Raw genomic sequence first — 5,678 nt, forward strand, 5'->3', positions numbered from 1 at the left:
TCTTTTTCACCAAACACTAAAACACTGATTCAATATACAAAAATCATGCTAATTATATTTTTCAATATAGAACATTACCTGGGCTCAAAATCGCTGTAGGACTACATTGACTGTAGAAACTTTCGCCCTCATTTCCACCGTCATGACACCTTGAATAAGATTATCCAAGCTGTCGTGATGGTGGAATCATATCCTAACCTATCTTTGGCAGAAATGGATAAACATGATAATAATTATAAATATAAAATAGGCATACAGAACAGGAAAGTCATGTACCCCTGCTAAAAAGTTTTTTCCTCCTTCTGACTTAACAATACGATATTACGACGAAAACGGTAGGAAAAAGTGCTGTGAGCGTGACCCTATGTTGATATTTCTGAGAGGGGCGTCATTTGGGAGAGGGGGACAGGAGGGTATTTGTCCACCCTAGACTGTTAGCCCCCCAAGGGCCAATTTTTTTTATTTTTACTTACACCTATATAGATCCGGTTATAACTTTTTTTTTTCACTTCGCTCGTTTTGAAATATATAGTACTATCAATATTTCGTGTTACCGCCACCGGCTTGGCGAACACTGGCAAGTCTAGTGCTATGGATGTAACTAATGTCGCCGTTAACTGGCGTCCGTCTGTAAGCGCAATCGCTCCCATGCCACAATTGCTTGGACAATGACGATATGATAATTGCGGCTATGATCTTGGGGATTTTTGTTTTTTTTTTTTTTTGTTTTTTGTTCCTGCTCATGGCTGCCCAAACATTCTCAATGATTTGGATAGATGTGTCACAGCATATTCTCGGGGTATTGCCGAAATTACGCCTTAACGACACTGCTCGTGTGGATAGGCTGTTATCCTGGATGAGGTCAGTCAACATCATGGCCCTCACCAATGGTAAAAACATCTCGTCCAGGATTTCCATGTAGCATAGCCCGAAAATCTGCCAGGACCGACATCCGTCAACTCCCCTACACCGCTGCTGTGCATCCACTCAAACTGCCCAGAGATTTCTGACTGTCTGTGCTGCCGCATCCCTTGTAGTAGGTATGGATTGTTAAATAAAGAAAAAAAAATGTTGAAAATAAAAAACTAAGGAGAAAATGGCCTACGATAAGAGGATGTGCTAACTAACTACTGGCCATACCCCCTTCTTAAACCCAGTTTAATGTATGGGGTGTTGCCACTGAGAATCAAATGGTTTTTATTAGCTCATGATATTCATGCACTTCAATGCAAGCTTCCTATTTGTTTTTTCATATAGCACATGAATGATATTTACTGGACTATCTTCCACCATTGTGCATCTGGGTGCCGATTTAAGCTCTTGTCTCTGGTGGACAGAGCCACCGTTGACTTGGAAGTACCTAATCTTGATATTTAGGCTCTTGATAGTCCCTCAGAGTAAAGTTAATTATGACGCTATGAATGGTCTATGATTTCTTCATTGCTAATACGAGACCCTTGCTATATCAGCTCCGGAACATTATTTGAACACATTATGAAGCTTCAACTGTTCCGATATTTGAAAAAAAAACAAGTACCAAAATTTTCCGTATCAACTCCTAGTGATCTTTTCGGTTTCATCTACTCCCGACTAAAGATGCTTCTTTCAGCAACTGTATATATAATTCGTATTGAGCAGTGAAGGTGATATCTTCAAATTTAAAAGTCCAAAAGTACTGATGTTTTGGGGTTTGCTTACTAGATGAAGATATTTTCTTCTTTTTCACATAAGTGGTTACTATATTAGTTGCATTTTATATTAACCGCACTTTTGCAATAATAAAAAAGTAGTGTTTAATGGTGTAGGAAAAAATATTTAACAAAAACCGAACTGTTAACTGATGTAGATTCCCAGTGATGGGTCGAACCAAACGTTTGGCATCAGCGCTTCAAAAAAGGTGTAGTAAAAAAGAATGTGTGTGTGTGTGTGTGTATGTGTGTGTGTGTGTGTGTGTGTGTGTGTGTGTGTGTGTGTGTGTGTGTGTGTGTGTGTGTGTGTGTGTGTGTGTGTGTGTGTGTGTGTGTGTGTGTGTGTTGTGTGTGTGTGCGCGCTATAACGAAACAGTATATATAATCAAATCTGACCATAGTTTTCGCTACTATTATTCCATGAGCCGTGACGTTTCTCTGAGGAATCGCATTCGATCAGCTGGGCCAGAAATACATGTTTGCTTGTTACAACTCGAGCAGCTATTAGCTGAATGGTTCCAAGGAGGGTGAAAAGCGAGTCTAAAAGCTTACTCCTAATACATGTGCTGCATGATACCTGATATCTTGAAAGAAAATCTTATTCATTCTGATAAAATGGGAATTTAATCTCGCTCTCTACTTTTATACGACTCATATGCTATATATATATTCCTTGCATTTGTCAGTGCATGTAAAATCTTTGACACATTATCTTAAATATGTTCACGATAGATATATATATTTCCCGGTATGTGAAAAGTTATCTAAACCCTTTTTGTTCACCCGGGCTTGAGTAGTTTGAACCATCTAAAAAAAACGAAATCGTATATTTGATACTCTTTATGATAATGAATATTCATAAATTCCTGAATATTCATTTTGCGGCATATAGTGTCATAATGACATTTGGGAAATCCGAGGTGAAAGGGCTGCCAAGCTGACAACTTTTTTCAAGATGGACGCAAGGCTGAAATTGCAAATAGAGGCCTCATCACTGGGATGAGGGAAAGTAATTTCCCAGTGAAATAACCAGAGCCGGGTATCTCCCGCTCGATGGGATACAAGTGAATAAGGTGAGAGGAGGAAGGAACCCTGAACAAACGACCTCGTTCCGGATGCCCCTTTACCAATGCAACTAAAATTCGTATAAAGGCCTACAGCTCGCGCTAACAAGGAATCATCACAGAAAGTTATCAGAGAAATGTTGAACAAATATTACCAACATCGGCTCCATTCCGCCCAGCAGTATGTGGAGAGCGCTCGGGAAGCTCCATTGCTGGATGAGAGATAACACGTGTAGATATTGTAGTGTGGCTAGTCGCCACGCACGACGTTATCTCCAGTGACGGCGAGCATCCTCGCCCGTGCGCGCTCCTGGCATGTACCTTCTCGTCACTTCAGCGGTTTTTACCTTGATTTTAGTTTTTGTTGTTTGTTTGTTTGTTTTTCAGTTTCTTTGGTTCTCGTTTAACTTTGGTTTACCTTAACTTTTTATTATTTAAATGCAGTTCTTTGCCGGCATGCCTAGTTTTAATTATCTATTAGTTTCCGTGTTTTATTCAATTATAAATAAGTCATATAAATGTTTTAGTGATTAGGATGACCATTTTTACAAACATTATCTAATCTATTATTTTTCTCATGTCCATTATTGTGATTGTTTTGTGTTTTTCTTATTTTAACTAAATTACCTATTATTTATCATTTGGGCAGGGTTTTTTTTATTCATTTGTGCTTCTGTATATAGTGACGTCACGCCACCCCTCCCCCCTCCCAATGGCCGCGAAAAATAAACAGTCGGCAGAGCGCAGCAGAGACATGGTGTTTGATTTCTCCTTTTTCTTTCTGAGTGAAACCGGCCCGACGCCCGCAGGAACGACAAAAGATAAAGTTAAGCCCGAGGTATCTTTGATTAGCGAAGAGGTGCTGGTTGTGATCATACTTTTACATCATAATAATCATTAACATTTACGAGAGCTTTTCTTTGTGCAGGTTTAATGATTTGATTTTACTTTAATGTTATATTACATGTTTTTCTTTAATTTAATATTGTTTTTTAAAGTAATTTTTCATTTTACTATTATCTCTGCTTATTTTGGTTTAACTTCATGTTAACGTAAATTCTTAAAAATGGTTTTAACTTTAGTCTTTATTACTTCATTGTGTTCCATTTTTATAGTGCGATGGAGGGGGGGGGGGAGCTGAAACAAACCCACGCCAAAATAAGCTTCTCTGGCCACGCTACCACCTCATGGGGCTTATGCCAGGGGTTAAAACAATTTACATTATTTGCGTATGGCTTCCCTGGTCATGCTGAACATTTTGATACGCCACAATATCATTAACCTTTTTCCAGTTTGTTTATTGATTAACTTTGGTTCAAATTTTGATATAGGTATATAGTTCATGTTCTGATTATCTATCATTATTTACTTTTCAGATGTAACACACGATATATTTATGAAACGGCGAGGAGTGGCCACGTGAAACAATCATACTCGTGCAGGATAACTACCGAATACACGTGTCAATGACAGTTACTAAGTGGTTCGATGACCAAAACCACATGGAAGTCCTTCCGCAGCCAAGCAAGGCATGCGACTCAAACCCGATGAAAAATGTTTGGGCGAATATTGTCAGTGTTTGGGAAACGGATAATGAAAAAAAATTCCCAATAACTAACAATCAATCAATCCCAATAACTAATAGATCATGCTAAAAGGGAATGGAGTGTTCGGAGGAAACCGAGACTCCGCATAAGCACGTCACGTCTGTCCCGGGGATTACACAAGATTTGAATAACGAGAGATTGGTCTAGCGCTTCTATATCTATTACCGCTTTTCTTTTTACAAACAGACCGATAGTAAAAATATCTTCAAAATTAATAACCATCCTACAAATTAGTCCCCGGCAAATAAAAGAATATATATATATATATATATATATATATATATATATATATATATATATATATATATATATACTTAATTATATATATATATATATATACGATATACATATACATATATATATATGAATATTTTTTTTTTTTTTTTGTCAATTACATGTTATGATATTTTACGCGAGATGTCGTTCAAAATGAGTATGAACTATCAAACCAATGATTCTAAAGAAAATGTTTAACAATTTTAGTTCCTCAGCACACATGCACATACACAGTCAGTCTACTACGGTATTGCATTCAATTAATGTTCTAAAATGATAACATATTTTCTGTTTAGTAAATCGGTATTTGGAGTCACTTTATGAATTCAATAACATATCAAAATAATGACGTAGCATGTTTTCTGTTCTTTGAAAACACTTCATTGGTTCGATTAGCCACTACAAGAGGTTGCCACGGCCCACGAGAAGCATTTGCAAATGTATCAACGATTTTGCAAAGATTTTTATTTGATTTAGCTGCCACATATAGATGTTTAAAGCATTAAGAGTTAACGTTTCAAGAAATATGCAGCTATATTGAAAATTATTGTGTTTTGAAAGAAGGAGGAAATACTGCCTCATCTCCCTAAATGTTGCCATCATCATAATCATCATCATCATCATCATCATCATCATCATCATCATCATCATCATCATCATCATCATCATCATCATCATCATCATCATCATCATCATCAAGGCGCTAACGCCGACGGGGGCGCATGGCCGCATCCCCCCTCATTTCCAGCCACGAGGGTCCCTCATGGCGAGTCTCCAGGCAGGCCCTAGGCTCATCTCTAATTCCTCGTAGAGCTGCCCAAGCCATGATCTCCTGGGTTGTCCCACAGACCTCCTACACCCAGGGTTGTCTCCTCCACCCAGGGTTGTCTCCCTGCCCATCAGGTTGTCTCTTTGCGAGACAACCTGATGGGCAGGGTCATCCACAGGGAAACAAGCTAGGTGCCCATATAGCTGAGTTGGCGATCCCGGATTATGCAAGTAACAGATCCTATGCCAGTCTCATGGTGTAGCCGTCGTTGGAC

Source organism: Penaeus monodon, chromosome 39 (assembly GCF_015228065.2).
Source record: "Penaeus monodon isolate SGIC_2016 chromosome 39, NSTDA_Pmon_1, whole genome shotgun sequence".
In the NCBI taxonomy this organism is placed as follows: Eukaryota; Metazoa; Arthropoda; class Malacostraca; order Decapoda; family Penaeidae; genus Penaeus; species Penaeus monodon.